We start from the raw sequence: 17,825 nt of genomic DNA on the forward strand, positions 1-17,825 counted from the left end.
TGCTCCTACCACTGCCTGGCTCAGGAGGGCTGGTGTCCAGCAGTTCTCTGCCCCAGTGTAGCTGGCTTTTGGGGAGAGCAAGTAGGAAGTGAGAAGGGGGCTACTAGACCAGTAAAAAGCACATGGGGTCTAGTTCCATCACTGGAGAACATGAGCATTGATCCCACTACCTCTTGCACACAAAGTGAGCACTCTACCACTTGAGCTAATTCCACTGCTATGTTAGAGCTTGGGCCTTCTTGGAGGCTCTTCCCTTCTCCACAGGGATGTCTGTCTTCTAGTTCAGATAGTCAAGGGAAAGGAGAAGGCTCCAACAAGGCTCCTCCTCACACTCATGCTTGTGACCCTCATTCTCTCTGGCTTTAAGGGCAGATCTCAGGAAGGAGACTCTTTGTAGCAAAGTCTCTGAGAGGGCCCCTGCCCTGCAGCCTGTCCCACCTGGCTACTATCTGTGATGTCATCACTTCCCAACCTCCTTTAGCCAATAAGCTGAGGGGCTGCAACAGGCCCTTGTGATGTCACTGCCACACCCACCCCTGCCCTGAAGGGCTAATGTCCTGCCCCAGGCAGCCCCTTTGCATTTGTAGATTTGTAGAATAGTGATAGAAATGTAGCCGTGTTAGTCTGGGGTAGCTGAAGCAAAATGCAGGACAATGTAGCACTTTAAAGACTAACAAGATGGTTTATTAGATGATGAGCTTTCGTGGGCCAGACCCGGGACTGTTATATTTGGCACTATCCCTTGGGCAGGGGGAGGCTCAAGGAAGGAAGTGGCAGGAGGGGTTGTGATAGGACAGTACCTGTAAGAAATTACAGAGGAGAGTGGGAGGCTCAGGGAAGGGATTTGGGGGGCATATGGGTGAGGTAGGACTCAGAATACAGAAGTCAGGATTCAGGATGAGCACTGAGGGGATAAATGGGACTAGAATCCCAGCTCCCTCTGCTCTGGGCTCCCTGAGGCCTGTTATCAAACAAGGGATTTCTCTGCAGTGCACTGAGGAGAGAAACTCCTGAGAAGGTGACATGGACTGATCTAGGTGCAGACAACCAAGGGGGGGGGGGTGTTCAGTAAATCTACATGTGACTAGATCTGTCTAGCAGCCACCGGGGCAGGGTGCTTCATCCATGGCAGCAGTGACTCTGAGGAAGGGTTGGGGGCTAATCAGATGAACATGAGTGTCCAAGGCTGGGCAGAAATGGATGAGGGGATGTCACAGGCACTAACACATCAAGAGGTAGAGAGAGGCCCCTGCTGCACTTCCAGACATGCCACAGCCTGGATAGAACCAGGGATTTTAATCTAAGGCACTTGCCACTGAGCTGCTGCCAACAGGCCAGGGGAGGAAGGCCAGGACAAGGTCCTTTTAGCCACTGGGTCTGTGCAGGCTGGAGCCTCCTCCTACCAGATCTCTGGCCTGAGTCCTGCAAAGCCTCCAACAGGAGTCTGGGCCTGACTCATCTGGCTTCCCCAGGCTGGCACCCATGGGCATTCTCAGCTGATGTCACCCCCTCTGTCATGTGGGAGTTGGGCTCATCCTAGGCAGCAACACTTTCCTGGTTTCGGGAGGGAGACGAGACGTCAAGGCCCATGACTCGGAGCCAGCTACAGATGCCCATGGAAAGCTGATTTTCAGAGGGGTGTGATCAGTGCTTCCTGTGTATCTGGCTTCTTCAAAGGGGCTTAATTGGGACCTAAAAGTTGAAGAAGGGACATTTAGAAGGGTGAATTTCTGTCTCAAGAGCTGTTTTTTGTGTCCCCCAGTGGCTTAATGAATAGGGCACTGACCTCCTAAGCCAGGGATTGTGGGTTTAAGTCCCACCTGCGGTGGTTGTTGCCTCTCACTAACAAAGAGCTTAACTTATTCTGCTCTCTGAGACAATTTGCAAGGATGCTCAACAGTGGTGGTTCTCTCTCTATAGAAGCTTTTCAGACCCCTCACTAGCAAATGCTGGTGTTAAGTGCAGATCTGAGTGCTAAAAGCTGAGGTGTCAGAGTGAAGGTGCACATTTCTCTCTAGAAGGGCCAGGAGTGACAGCCAGAGGGAGGTGGCTGTAGCAGAGCAGGGTCTGTCTGGAGACAAAGCGGAGCCTGAGGGTGAGAAGGCCCATGAGAGGCAGAGACTCCAGAGCAGTGGGGGAGGGGGCTAGTGATCTGGTCTGGCAAATGGCCAAAAAATCCCCAGGCCCTGAGCATGGTGTGGGCGAGGCCCAAGGGGCAGTTTGCCTGGTGGGGTTTGGGGGGTGGAAAGCTGTGAAGCTCTGTGAGTGGATAAGGTCCCTGGCTGAGCTGCGCCACCTGCCGTGTGTGTGACTCAAACTGTCCCTTGTCCCCTTTTATGTGTCTGTTGCACTTCCAGCATCTTTCCTCAGGCACATTCATCCGGCAAAGACCCCCCCAGGGATCTTGTATCTTCCTTTGTGCCACTCAGACACAGACACAGCACAAGGGTTTTCCTGCAGCCACCGGCCCCAGCCCCTCTCTCCAGGGAACTGCAGCCTCTCCGGCCAGGCAGCTGCTCCCAGCATTCAGGAGGCATCAGGCGGAGAAAAAACCGTCTGACACAGTGCTGCCCGGGAGGGGCCTCACTGCTAGTCGCTGTCACCAATATAGAAGGCGTGTGCCCGTTTGCTGGGGGGGAGAAGGGTCCCCTGACCCCATAGCTCCAAGTGGCGAGGGGTGGAGGGACATGGGACCCTATATCTTCTGATAGGAGGGACCCTGACCCCTTATCTCCTGATGCAGTTTCAGTTTTTCCCTGGCGGATGCTCCAGACATGAGGGATGCCAGCACACTGGCCCAGCCCAAGCCGGCAGTGATGGTTTTTACACATGCAGGGAAATGCCCCGGCTTCTTACCCTCATAGAGCTGCCGCCTCTCCGGGAGGCGGATGAACTGCAGGTGTGGGACAGCTCCCTGCCAGCAGGGACAGCAGCCAAGGCACCAAATATCGCTGGGTCTGCAACCAGTGTTGGGAACTGGGCAGGGAACAGGAGGATTTTGTGTCACACATGTCTCAGGTAGGACGGACCCTCACTGAGCCCAGACTGTGACTGGCCCTAGCCAGGAATGTGTCTGGGGATGGCTTGTGACACTCTAAGTCCATGTCTACACTGGGCGTAAGAGCGACGCTGCCACGGTCGATGTTCTGGGCTCTAGGGAAGACAGGCTGATTGGAACTGAGCTGTGCAGAGTCTTGTAAAGGGAACCGCAACTTCTCTGGGTATTTGTTGACTTTTATATGTGGGTTTATTAGAAGGGACCTTGTGGGCTCTGGAACAAGGTGGGTGGGGCAGGAAAAATGCTTACAGGTAGGGGAATTAGCTCAAGTGGTAGAGCACTCGCTTTGCATGTGAGAAGCAGTGCAATTGATACCCTCATTCTCCAGTAATAGATGTTTGCTGCTTCCTCCTTATTACAGGCAGAGCCAGCCAGGGGCTACTTCCCTCTTCCATAAGGCAAGGGGCTGCTTTCCACAGTGCAGGGGGTGTCATGTTTGCCTCACAGGGAGCAGTTTCTTGGCTAAAAGTCAGGCAGGCAAAGTCCAGCCTGTAACACCCAGTGGAGGGGATTCACCTGTCTGTGGAGGGCAGACTTGGGAACTTGGCTGCCAGCTGCTTAGCACATCCGGACACAGAAGAATCCCAAGATTTGGTTCTGCCAGGCTCCAGTTTCCCCTCTTCAGTTTCTTTTCAACTCCCTGCAAACTGCCTCCCAGCTGTGGGTGAGGCTGTGTGTGTGTGTGTGAAGCCAGCTGTGCTTTGGATGATTTTGTTAATTGTTTAAAAAGCCTCATGCACCTCTTCTGCCTGGGGAGGTTTCTCTAATAGATGCCTAGTGTGACATCACCCTGGGATTTTACCCCTTTAACCTCACCCAGAGACTCCCGGCAAGTACACTCCTGTGTCAAGTGTACGCATGTTTCATATCTAAGGAAACTCCTCCTCCCTTTTTCCTGCCAGTCCTTCCCGAGCAAGCTGTACCCTTCTGTGCCAATATTCCAATATAGTATTATCTCACCAAGTCCCTGTGATACCAACTTCTTCCTGCTTATTACCCATAGTCCTGTGTGTCTATACCAGCATCTAAGACACAGATTAGATTTTGCTTCCCAGTGGTCCCGCGTCCCTCCTTTATCTCTGCTGTTACAGCCCCTGCTCTCTCCCATTTCTGGCCCATCTCCCAGGTGTCCATGTTGTTCACTTCCTGTGGGCTTTGGGCACCTGCCCCCATCAAACCTAGTTTAAAGCCTCCTCACTAGGTTAGCCAGTCTGCACCCAAATACTCTTCCCTTCCTCGACAGGTGAACCCCGTCCCTGCTGAGCAGCCCTTCCTGCAACAGCATCCCATGGGCAAGGAAGCCAAAGCCCCCTGCCCATGCAGCTGTAGTTCTCTGTGCCCAGGGGGCCAGACACCACCTGGGCTCAATGGCAGGAGGGAAGTGGGGAATGGCTGCACGTTGGGAGTCAACACGTCTGGAACCACACACCTCTCCCCTCAGCCTTTTCCTGAACCAGCAGTTCCATGGGTGGCCAGGGGAGGCCTCTTCTGACACCCAGAAGGGCATAAGTAAATGTGAGCAAAGGTTACAACAAAACACCACTGGGAGTTGAACCCAGGATCTCCTGTTTAAGGAGTAGGTGCTTTAGCCAACTAAGCCATGATGCCTTCCTCCAAAGTCTTTTTAAAATGGCTGCAGCAGTAACTGAACCCAGGAGCTGCTGTTTATTAGGCAAGTGCTTTAGCCAGCTAAGCCAGGTGCCCTACTCAGACCCACCTCTAAACTGTTCTACTGCATGGTCCCAGACAACACCATTGTTTCACAAAGTTCGGCCATTCCCCATTTCCCTCCTGCCTTCCCACCCTGGTGGTGTCTGGCTCCCTGAGCACAAAAGGCTACAGATAAGTGGGCAGAGGCTCTAACATGCACATCTCCTCCAGCCGCTGGGACTATGGAGTTGCCTTTGAGGTTCTGCAGGGTTGGGGGAGGGTAAAATGCAGCAAACTTCTATTATCTGGCTTGTAAACACCTTGTTCTCAGGGTTTAGGTTGGAGTCCCCGGCTTCCTTCAGTTTGGTCCCTTCCTGAGGGCACAAAATTGACAACAGAGAATTCTTTTGCCCTACAGCAATCTCTGTTGGCCAAAGGGTTAGCAACCAAATATTTTCCCAAGTTTAAATGCAGAATCAGAAAACCCTACAAAGTGTGTTTCTGTGGTGTAGTGATTATCACATTTGCCTAACACTCCAAAGGTCCCTGGTTCAAAAACACAGGGTCTTCTCTTATCACGGTTCCCCTTGGTGCCCACAATGCAGTACCAGGGCCTGTCCCCGGGTGCAGGAATGGGTGGCCTGTATGCTGGCTTTCAAGAGCATGTGGGAGACAGCTAAACAAGTTAGGCTGAGGAGGGAGGGTTGGGGCTGAGACTTCTCAGCAGTCCCTTACCAGGAACCAGGTAATTGCAGCCACCCAGTCCAGGGCCCACCCTCGAAGTGCAGCTGTGCACATGATGTCCTGCCTCATGCCCAGACCCCAGCCACCAAATTCCCCTCAATATCTTCCCACCCAGCACCCTCAACTTGCTTTGACACACTCCCTTGTTCCTGCTCCCTCTATCCTGGCCAGACACCCCACCCTGCTCCTTCATCCACGTTCCTTCTGCACGCTTTCTCCCGGCCACACGCAACTCCTTGGTGCTTCTCAAGCCAGGCCCTGCAAGGAGCCATCAGGCAGGAACCAGCCCTTGGAGCTCGGCTTGCACCGGATCTGGTAGTTTCCCACCACATCTCACCTGGGAAGAGGTGACTCGTTCCCCTTCCTTCTTACCTTACGTCTCCGTTCCCTTCAAAGGTCTCCGCTGCCTCAGGACCCACCTCCTCAGGGCGCTGCCCCTCTGCCACTGGGCTGGGAGTGGGAGACTCTACAGTCTCTGCACTTGGGCTGAGAAGTCTCACTGGGACTCGTCTGTTGATGGCGTTAGTCAGCCTGATGGCCAGCCGGGTCCATTCCGTAGCGCTGCCCGAGAGGGAGCTTTACAAGTGCCCAGTGTCCATTGGTATTTTCTGGGGCTCTGTGTAGGGGATTGGGCTTGGCCATCTTTTCCACGGGAAATGCCTCTTCTAAGAACAGCAGCTCCCAGGAGTTCATGGAACTTCTTCTTCTCAGCTTGGGAAAGGAATGACTAAGGGGCGATGGGACAGAGTTTTATGTAATGATGACAGGGGTACAGAAAGCAAGAAGAATTTTTTTCTCCTACTCAAGATCCCGGGTGACAGAATGAAACTGGTAAGTAACCAAATTAAAAATAAATCAAAAGGAAGCATTTTTGCACCCAGTAGAACTCCTTGCCAGAAGATGTTCTGAAGGTGAAATCTACAAGAAGGTCCAAAAAAGAACGGGATAATTTAATGCAGGAAAGGTCAATCAATGGCATTTAACCAGGATGGACAGGGAAGGTGTCCCTAGCTGGTGTATTCCGGAAGCTGAGAATGGGCAATGGAAATGGCTGCTGTCGTGAGACAGGATCCTGGGCTAGTTGGACAACTGGCATGGCCCAGTCTGGCTGTTCTGATGTTCTGTTTGGTTTCTGTTCTTGTCCTCTTTGGGCAATGGAAAATGGACCCTCGTCCTGAAGGAGACAGAAAGTGGCCTGTGAAAGGCTAGTGTAGGTAAGGAAAGATGTCTATTTATGTGTCCCTGATGGTCTAGTGGCTAGGCTTCAGCACTGCCAGTACTGATGGCTGGGTTCAATTCCCAGTCACGGAAGCCAGCCTTGTTTTTCACATGACAAGGTTCACTCAGGGCCCCTCTCCCTCACTGCCAAGAAAGCACCTGCCATTTTCAAAAGCCCTTCAGAAGGGGCAGAGCTGGGTGACTCAAACGGCCCCTTCCCCTCTCCCATGTGGGCAGCCCTGCAGGAAGCTCTGTGGCACACACAGAACTAGCCTAGCGCAGTTTCAGGTTGGCACAAGATCCATTGGTTCAGTTTGGTTTTTGAAGGAGACAACCCAGAACTGGCTCCAGCCCCCACTCAGTAACCTGGGGAAATGACCCACCAGGCCTGGGCACCTTGGAGCCTCCCTCTGACACAGTCATGGAGCCCCCCCCCCCCCGGTCCTGCCTCCCCCCTTCACTCAGCTCATTAAGCAGCTGTGGGGCTAGGCTGCTGCACAGCTTAGGGCAGGGGTGCGCAATGACTTTTGATGGGGAACCGCTCCCAGGGCTGCACTTTTCCATGCTATTAACGGAGGAGGTGGGGGTCTGGGATGCAGGTTGGTGCAGACAGGAACTTGGGGCAGAGGACCGAGGTGCAGGAACGGTTGCAGGGGGTTGGGTTGTGACCTGAGGCAGAGGATTGGGGTGCAGGATCTGGGAGGGGTGCGGTTTTGGGAGGGGGGCAGAGGCTTGCGTTTACATGGGGTACCAGTGGGTTGAAGGAAGGGAGGGGCTGGGGTGCAAGAGACAGGCTCTGGCTGAGAGAGTTACGTGGCTCATGGCCAGTAGCCCAGCACATTTCTCAGGTAGCTACTTCCCTGCCCCCACACAGGCTCCCAACCTCCATTAGCCAATAAGCTGAGGGGCTGCAAAAGGCCCTTGTGATGTCACTGCCACACCCACCCCCTGCCCTCCAGGGCTAATGTTCTGCCCCACGCAGCCCCTTTGCATGGGTGAGCTGCTCCCAGGGGTGAAAGTGACACATTTCTTACAGGGACTGTCCTTGGGTGGGGGAGGCTCCACACACAAATGAGGGGGGTTTTAGTAAAGCTATGTGTGAATGGATCCATCTAGCAACCACTGGGAGCCACACGCACAGGAGTTTTTTGTGCAAGCACAAGATGCAGTGGAAAGACCAGAGCATCCCATTGAGAGAAAGAGAGTTGCTTGAGTCTGGCGCCTTAAACCACTCAGCCACCCTGACACATGCAGCTGAAGTTTTCTTATATGTGTGAGCTGCTCAGTGAGGCCAAGGGGGCCCCTCTCTTTCCCCATCTAACAGCTGCTCTGCAGCACAGCTGGGTTAATCCACACTCACCTTCACTCACCATTGTGAGGTGTTTTGCAGTGAGCTGACAAGAAGGCTATGTCTGTACTCGTGGCTTCTTGCACAAGTAATATGCAAATGAGGCTAAACGTGGAATATCACCAAGCCTCATTTGCATAGTTAATGAGCCACCATATTTGTAGAAGAAGCTCTTGTGCCAGAAGGAGCTGTCTACACTGCCCCTTCTAGCGCAACGAAAACCCTCTTGTGGAATGCCGTTACACCGATTATTTTTAGGACATCACAAGGGCCTTTTGCAGCCCCTCAGCTTATTGGCCTAAATGAGGTTGGGAGGCAGTGACCTCACAGAAAGTCCATGACAATGGCCAGGTGGGACAGGCTGCAGGGCAGGGGCCCTCTCAGAAATGCCCCCCAGACTTTGCTGCAGGGAGTCTCCTTTTTGAGATCTGCGCTTGAGGCCAGAGAGAAAATGAGGGACACAAACAAGAGTGTGAGGAGGAGCCTCATTGGAGTGTTCTCCTTTCCCTCGACTAACTGACCTGGAAGACAGACATCCCTGTGGAGAAGGGCAGAGTCACCAAGAAATTTAGCATTTGCCTATCAGGGGAGTTAGCTCAAGTGGTAGAATGCTTGCTTAGCCTGTGAGAGGCAGTGGGAATGATACCTGCATTCTCCAATGGTATGTGGTACCTATTTTTTTCACAAGCAGAGCCATCCAGAGGGCCAAGAGCCTCCAGTGGCCCCTCTCCTTTCCTACTCACTCACCCCAAAAGCCAGCCACGGCTTAGTTCCAAATCAGTAAATCTTATTGCACAAGGGATAAGGCCTCTTCCAAAATAGCTATTTTGAAATAGTGGTAGTGTGGATGCTCCACTGCTGCTATTTCAAAATAGCTCCTGCCCAGGGCCAATCAAAGTCATTACTCCCCAATGCCTCCTGGGGCTCTAAGTCGATGTAGAGCGGCCACTGGCAGTTTCTTGTGCAACAACTCTTTTGCGGAATAGTTCTTGTGCAAAAGGTCTTGCACAAGAGAGCATCCACACTGCCATGTGCTTTTGTGCAAGAGATGTGCTCTTCCGCAAGAGCATCCATGGCAATGTGGATGCTCTCTTGTGCAAGAAAGCGCTGATGGCCATTTCAGATAGGGGCTTCTTGTGCAAGAAATTCATGTTGCCTGTCGACACTGCCCTCTTGTGGAAGAGCTCTTGCACAAGAGGGTTTATTCCTCATTGGGAGAGGAATAATTCTTCTGGAAGAAGACCTGTTTTCTGATGCTGTACTGTAAATTTACTTGCACAAGAACATGCATGCAGTATAGACGCTCTGCAAGTTTTTGTGCAAAAAGCCTGCAGCATAGACATAACCCCCAAGATGGATTGCAGCAGAAATCTCCACCTGAGTGAAGACATGGCCTAATGGTGCAATTAGTTAGACATCAACACTAACAGTCCCACTGCTGGTAACTCACAGAGGCCCTTGTTGCCCTAGGAAGGGGTGTGGCCAAAACAAAGAGCTTGCTGTAAGCAGGATTTGAACCTGTACCATGAAACCCTATTGGATTTCAAGTCCAACACCTTAACCACTTGGCCATGACAGCTACATATAGCAGAGGATCAGAGAAATTGGTAAATAATTCCAGTGCGCAGTCCTAACGTCACCTGCCATAGAATTCACACAGCAAACCATTTCAACAGCTGTGCAGAGGAGTTCTGGCTTTTATCATCTTAGGCTGCCTTGGAGGTGAGTCTGCTTCAAGGTCTTCTCTCCTCCTCCTTGGTCTTCCTTTCCCTTTTCCTTCCTCTTCTCTTCTCCCCTTTTCCTTCTTCTTGCTGGTCTCCTTCTTGGACCCCAGTTTATATAGAGAAACTCAATACTGCTTAGTTCTTCCTTAACCAATTCTTTTAGTATAATTTCACTAACCAAACATAACATACTGTAACAGAATTACCTAACCAATTAAACTCACCGCCTTAGTTGATTTATACCTAGCAAAATCAATTATACAGCAGACAGAAACAGATCCAAACCAGACATCGATCACACAGAAAAACAACAGGAAAGTGAGGACAACAATCATAGAATGCCCATTTCACAACCCCAACTATTGGTAAGCAGTCTTTTGCCAGACAAAATGCTGTTAAGTTTTCTCTACTCACCGTGAGATCTGTTTCCTGCCTGATGACAGTGGGTGCCACTAGGATAAGACACCTCCCTCCACTCCCCAGCCATGTGTAACACTATTTAAATGTCATATAGCTGGAATATGAGCATGTGACTCCAGGCTTTACAACTAATTGCTCCATCTGGCTGCAGAAGAAGGCTTCAGTTTAGACCTACTGAATACCTACACAACTTCCAATAGGGTTACAGAAAAACCACAGTGCTACATAGGACCTTTCCAGGCCAAAGATAGCAGGATCCACAAGCACAGACAAATGGAGGTAAGTACAACTGCGAAGGGACTCACAACCTTAATCTTTTGATCCGAAGTCAGACACCTTATCCTTTAGGGCACGCACTCTTGTGTTGGCTACGATTGGACTTCCTGAAATCTGTAAGTAGGGAGTAGTCTCCCTAGTCCATCAGGTTTTATTATTTTCCTTGTTTGGGGGTTTAGAAATCACGTCTGAGCTGGTGAATTATTCTTATTTTGTGTAACTAAGGATTGCAGCCCAGGGATTTTTCCTGAATCTATGTTACTTCATGGCTCTCTACCACCTTAGGCTATCTCCATACTGCACCTCTCTTCTGCAAAAGTTCATACAAATGAAGTACTGATTAGCATATTGCCATGCTCATTTGCATAATTAATTGGGGTCTGTTTTTGCACAAGAGGCTTTTGCACAAGAGGATCTGTGTAGACTGGGGCTCTTCCTGCTTCCCCTGGCTCCAGGCTGGCTTTGGGCCTCTTTCCTGTCAACCCCATGGGGCCAGGGGAAATGCAGGGGGCTATTTCAGAGTCTGGTTGGGGGCTGTGACCTGTCCATGCAGTGATGGGAGAGGGAAGAGTGTCACATGGCTTCTACTAGAGCTGGAGGGAGGGAGCCAGGAGAGCAGCGGCAGCCTGAGAGCTGAGAGTCCCAGGTGCCCACCAAAAACATCAGCTGTTTGTCCCATGCTGCAAGGGGCAGCACTCAGGGCTCTGAACTTTGCAACCTGAGTTCAACTGTCAGTGGGATTTTCCTAGGCTGGTTGTTGCAAAGCCCTCCCGCTTTAGGTTTCTTGTTCTCAGGCTGGTGAGAAGAGATTTTTGTGCCTTCTTCTGGGTGTCTGGTGCCCACTGGCACTCGGTCTCTCATCCGGCAGGCTCAGATGTGCTGGGGCCATGAAACCTACCAGCCTGGCTAGAGATGCAGGGGGCTGAGTTTGTGTTTCTTGCTCCTTCCCCTGATGCTCCCAGGTCTGGTCCCAGCACCTGCCAGGCTCTGCCTATTGCCCCCTGGCCTCTGCTAACCCATCCATTGGGTGTGGACCTATTGGCTTGGGATCTGTCTGGGAGAGTGAGCAGCACAAATGAGAGGCTGGCCCAAGATTCACTCAATCTGTTTGTTTTTTTGTGGATCTGCTTCTCCTGCACCCCTAGAGACATTGGGTGTGTCTAGACTACTGAGTTTTGTCGACAAAAGTGGACTTCTGTCGACAAAACTATACCTGCGTCTACACTACCGCTGAGTTCTGTCGACATAATGTCGACAGAACTCAGCAGTTTTGTCGACGCTGGTAAACCTCATTTTACGAGGCATTACACCTTCTGTCGACAGAGTTCTGTCGACAGAAGGTGTTATTGCCTGTAGGGTTGCGTATAGACTACAGGGTTTTGTCGACAGACCGACAAAACCCTGTAGTCTAGACGTACCCATTGAAACACAGGAGAAGCAGCCAACTATTTTACTTTTGCTGTAACATGAATGGATCCAGCTCAGGGGTCCTTCTGCACGTGAAGCACCCCTGTGCTCCTGGGTTCTTCTGCCCCTCACCTGCGAAACCATCCACTTGGGGGAGCAATTGCCCTGACACTTGTAGTTGGGCCATCATGGACAAACCAGTGGCACTCAGGCACCCTTTGATAGCTCAGATGGTAGAGTGGCAGACTGTAGTGTGTGCTTAGCAAGTTATCCTTAGGTTGCACTGCAATTGACAAAAAGATTGTGGGTACGAGCTACCAATCACATTTCTTGGGCTGCACAGGCTTTGAGACACTTCCCAGACTGATGGGGAATGGCTGCACTTTGGAATTGAAAGGTGTTGTCTGGGACCATAAATTAGAACAGTTTTGGAGACTTTTCTTTTTTCAGAAAATGCTTTTCTGACATTTGGCCGGTCTACACGGGCCCAAATGTGGGGAAAATCTGCTCTTTGGGAAGAGCCCTTATTCCTAATAAAATGAGGAATACAGAGCTTCCGAAAGGACACACCCACTGTTTTGGAAACTGATCTCAAAAAGTTGACCCATTCAATGGACATGGCAGAGTTTTTCACAGATACAAAAGATATCCTGGAAAAGCTCGATATTTGGCATATAGGCAAGAAGGGTATCTGTATTGGAGGTGTAACCAAAGAGGGCACCATGGCTTAGCTAGCTAAAGCACCTGCCTTGTAAGAAGAAGATCCTGGGTTTAAATCCCAGTGATGCCATGCTGTAGCTTTTGCTCATGTTTTCCTGCGTCCTTCTGGGACACGGAAGAGGCCTCCCCTGGTCATCCATGGAACTGCTGATTGGGGAGGGATATTGGGAAGAAGGAAAGCACAACCCTGGAGCGGGTGGAGAGGCTGCTGTGACTGGCACTGGCAAGGCAGGGCTCTGACTGCAATTGCTGAGACAGGAGAACCAGTGCCACACACCCTTGTGATTCCCTGGGGCTGTCAGCGCCCAGAGATCCTGCCAGGGCACGAAAGAGGGATTTAAATATGCTGCACTCATTTGCATATTCACACATCAGTGCTATTTGAAAATACTTTATTTTGAAAATATAGTATTAAATATGAAATAAGCGTATCTCAACAGCCTTTTGTATTTCAAAATAAAGTATTTTGAAATACAAAAGGCTGTTGGGATATGCTTATATCAGGAGACAACGCTTCTTCAGAAATAACCCTTAAACCGCATTTGATAAGGATTAAGGGTGATTTTGAAAGAAGGGTTTTCTTTCGAAATAACTGCGTCTAGACAGCGCCTGTTCTTTTAAAATAGCGTATTTTGAAATAGCAGCCAGACGTGATTATGCAAATCCCCACTTTATTTGCAATTTCACTCAGCTGAATTTGCATTTGTCTCTCAAAAGAGGAATGATGAGTAGACAAACCCTCACAAAGGGGAGATGCAGAGATCAGAATTTCCCGCCTCCCTCAGCTTGTTTGGCTCCTTTGCCCCATTTCCTCCCTCCCTGCCTGAGCTGACCCAATGGCTGAAAGGGACAGCAGCTGCTGATTGGTCGGGGGTGGAGGGAGAAGATGGGCAAGAAGACCCTGGAAGCAAGACGGACCAAGGTCCAACTCTTTCTGTGCCACTCAGCCTTAGATCCTGGCCACCCAGCATTCACTCTGATGAGGCCATTATCTGTGAAGGGGGAATTTTCACTGATAGTCTCCTCTGAGCTGAAATCCCAGCTCCCACAGGATTTACTGGAAGGGGCCAGCCCAGTAGGGACTGAAAACCACTGCTCTGGGTGATGTTTGAATTCACAACCTCAGCATGTCTCCTATGCGCACTGCCTTATAAGTACTGTGCATTGATCCATTGTGCCACTGGAGCAGATGTTTGAGAGTTTTCTCCAAAGTCCTTACATTGAAAAAGTTAGCACAAAGTAGAACTGAGTGAAAGAGGCAAGAAGATCAATTCAAGGATTTACACAAACCAACACTTCCCCCGTAGGAGCCACTGAGATTTGAACTCAGCTTGTAGGATTCAAACTTCTGAACCCTGCCCCTTACACTAGGGGACCAACACAACACTCTGTGCTTGAGGTTCTCAGCTGGTAGCTGGTACCCTACTGTCCTTGCTTTTTCCATTCAGCTGCTTAACCTCTCCAGACCCTGCCCCATTTGTATGCAGCCTCATGGGAATGAGCTGGCTCCCTGTCTGCAGAAGAAGGAGAAATGTTGCCCTGTCCCTCCTGCTTAGCTGGCTGGCCCTAGATAAGGTCACATGAGATTATCCAAATACATCCCCATAGCCACTGTCCCATATCTAGGGCCAGCAGTAGGTGGGCATTAATCAAAGAGGCAACAACTCACAGGAAGGAATCAGGTGATCTTGATTTGTCTTTGCCAAGCTGTGGCCATACCCAGCAAGGTAAGGATCAAACACAGGAATAACACCAGCTCAGCAGATATGTTCCTGTCCTAAGTTGTCACATGCTAAAGCCTGGGATTAAACCAGGGATCTTTAGATCTTCAGTGTAATGTTTTCCCCACTGAGCTACTTTGGCTGTTGGATGTGGATTTCTCTGGCCTCTAATTCTCTATCTGGGATATTTGGCAGCCGTGCTGCACAAAACAGACATCATCATGCCCTGCCCAGGAAGGCCAGACTGGCCTTTCTACAGCATCCCTCCCCCACAGCCCACATTCTCTCTAAGCCAGGCCTGGGCAATATAGGCCAGTGGGCTGGATCCAGCCCATGAAGCCACCCAATATGGCAGCAAGACCCCTCAGGCAGATTCCCTGCTTCCCCTGCCCCCCACACACAGCTGAGAGAAGGGACTGCATGGCCCTTTATTTTTCACAGCTGAAGCCCTGGCACATCCCAACAAGCTCTTATTCACCCAGCCATACAACCTGTGCTGCCCATGCAGGGAAGCCATGCAGGGAAGGAGCTGCCTGAGAATTGTGCTTGGCAGGTCTCCCAGCCACAGCCTGCCTCTGGCACCCCAGCACCTCCACCTCCCTTCCCTCAACCCACTGGCACTCCCTGTGACAGAAAAGGGCAAAGACCAGACAGGTTTCATGACAAGGCTGGTTTCCCTGACTGGGAACCGAACCCAGGCCACAGCAGTGAAAGGGCTGAATCCTAGCTACTAGACCATCAGGAAGACAAACACCTGCACAGCTTGCTCAGCTACACTGGCTCTTCTAAGGCCACTTTCTGTCCCTTTCAGGATGTGGGTCCATTCTCAGAGAAGGCGTGAGTTGCCTATGTATTTTGCAGCTCCAGGTTCTACTAGAAGGTGCCTCCCAGCACTTTTCCCCTGACCTCATTCTCAGGGCTGGAGACGTGGACCTGCCTCTGTGCATCGTTGGGGATGCCGCCTGCCCTTTGCTCCCTGGGCTGATGAAGCCCTACACAGGATAGCCCTAAAGCAAGGATCGTATCTCAGGCAGGCTCAGCAGGGCCCGTATTGGTGTGGAGGAGCCTTCGGGTCCTTTAAAGAGAGATTCCGCTGTCTGCTCCCCTGGCTGGAGCTTGGCGAGTCGAACGTCCCCCAAGTGTCCTCCAGAATAATTGTGAGAACAAGGCGGAAACATTCCTGCCCCCCTGCACAGCTGCCCTGATCACTCCAACCCTGCTGCTTCAGCCCCCTGCCAGTCTCATTCCTACTCTTCCCTGCCACCCCATCTTTTAAGTGGCGTACGGGGCAATGTTCTCATGATGATCTGACAACCCTTCAATGACGGGAATGCCCAGCCTCTTGTTCTTAGTCACCCAGCCTGCCTCTTTCTAGTACAAACTCCCTGTGACAAAGGCAGAGCTACAAGCAGCTCAAACTCTGTGGCATTTAAGAGCAGCCTCTGGAGTCATATCCTGCAGCTTTAAGCAGAGCTCCAGCATGAAATCCAGGGAGTTCAAACTCTCCCACTGCCTTGCCAGTCACAGTGGCCTCTGCAACCACTCCAGGCTTGTGGTTTCCTTCTTCTCAACATTCCTCCCCAATCAGCCTTTTCCTGAACCAGCACTTCTATGGGTGGCCAGGGGAGGTCTTCTCTGTGTCTCAGAAGGACTTAGGAAAATGTGAACAAAGACTACAACAAGGTACCACTGAGGGTTGCATCCTAGATCTCTTGTTCACAAGGCAGGTGCTTTAACCAGCTAAGCCATGGTGCCTTCCCTGAACAGGGCTGTTCTGGTTTATGGTCCAGGACAACACTTTGGACTCAAAAAATGAGAAGTAACATTAGTTCGAACCAAGGGCTTTGGTTTGAACTACCGCGTTCAGGCACGCAATTCCTGGTTCAAATCAGCTGTGATTTGGACTAGCGAGCCGGGTGAGATCTTGCTAATGAAGCAGGAGATATTTAAATCTCCGCTTCATTAGCAATTTTGGTCACCTACATTTGCATCTCTAGTGCGAACTAGGGAGCAAATGTAGACGTACCCAAACAGCCCTCCAAACTGAGCCCATTAAATAACAGAATATTTAATTTCCATCATAAAGTGTAACAACTATTTCATTTCATGTAGCAATATGAATCATCATAGCTTGTTTGCTAAATCAAGATGGACAATTTTGTTTTATGCCTCAAAGGAACAATCCCTGTAAGATACCAAATAGCTATGGAATGTGTTGCAGTGTTAATGTTCTTTTTATTTGATTTCATACTAAATACACGAAGTCACGTACCTTGTTAACTATCCTTTGTTTCAGTATTTTTTCTTCTATCAAATTATAAAACTATATTTAGCTAAGCTCTTTGTGAGTAACTGGCAGGTACCACAGTAGCACACATCCGCATAAGCGCAAACAACCTCACTAGTGGTGCACATTATGAAACTCACTTCACCCATTGGCAGCCGCAGTCCTTTCAGCCATTGGGACACCCTGAGAAAAGCAGCAGGAATGGGGTCAAGTGTGAGTCAGGCTGAGGGGGGCAGGCAAAACTCATCTTGCCTTGCAGGGCCTCAGAGAGCAGCATCTCTCTTGTATACTGCCACAGAAAAAAACATGCCTGAGAGAAGTGTTGGCCTTAGAAAACTGCAGGCAGTTGCCAAAGTAGTTCAGTAGAGAGAGTGTTAGACTGAAGATTTGAAGGGTCCTGGTTCAATCCCTGGCTTTGGCAGAAGCTTTTCTCGAGATGGCTTAGTCTGTTTTGGCAACTCTGGTAAGCAAACAACTGGGCTATGTCTACACTTTTGGGTTCTTGTGCAAAAAGTTTTGAGCAAGAACACGTCCACACTGCCTTGTGTGAGCTGTGCTTTTGTGCAAGAGCATCCATGGCGGTGTGGATGCTCTCTTGTGCAAGAACTTTCCAATGGCCATTTTAGCCATAGGGCTTTCTTGCACAAGAAACCCCTGCCGAGCGTCCACACTGCCTTCTTATGCAAGAGCCCCTGTGCAAGAGGGCTTACACCTGTTAAAAAAGAGCACAGCTCTTGCACAAGAAACCCTCTCTTACCACACCATACTGTAAATCTTCTTGTGCAAGAGCAGGAGGGCAGCGTGGACGCTCTGCGGATTCTTGCACAAGAACAGCCATTCTTGCACAAGAACCCGCCAGTGTAGACATAGCTCTACAGTCAAGATCAAAGGCTGTATGAAGAGGCCGGGAATGAAATCATAAAGACGATGATATTTCAGGGTTAGAAACTGGAGAGGGGATTTTATGCCACCTCAGAGATTGTTGACACAGTAGAACAGGGCTCTTGGCTTCAGCTGCTCCCAGCTGTCGTGGAATAAACACACGCTAGCTTTAGGGTTCAAGACAGACAAAACCACCTTAATAACCCAGCTGAGGGGGGGGGGGTTGTTACAGATGGAAGGGAGTCACCCCGTACCAATACAAGCCCCTTCCTCACACTCAAATGCCTGAGATATTTATACCTTCTTACAAAGTCACAGTGGAAATTTACAGAGAAAAGAGAACGTAAGGCACTTTATCCTTAAATGGTAC

The 17,825-nt window shown here is 50.4% G+C and overlaps 1 non-coding gene across 1 annotated transcript; it reads right to left on the bottom strand.

Annotated features, from left to right (window-relative positions):
* Positions 1-9,515: 9,515 nt before the first annotated feature.
* TRNAS-UGA (transfer RNA serine (anticodon UGA)) lies at positions 9,516-9,597 on the bottom strand. The gene has a single exon. It is a non-coding gene; the product is annotated as a tRNA-Ser (tRNA).
* Positions 9,598-17,825: the final 8,228 nt, after the last annotated feature.

The sequence above is a fragment of the Pelodiscus sinensis genome, chromosome 19, assembly GCF_052426305.1.
Source record: "Pelodiscus sinensis isolate ZL-2025 chromosome 19, ASM5242630v1, whole genome shotgun sequence".
Lineage (NCBI taxonomy): Eukaryota > Metazoa > Chordata > Testudines > Trionychidae > Pelodiscus > Pelodiscus sinensis.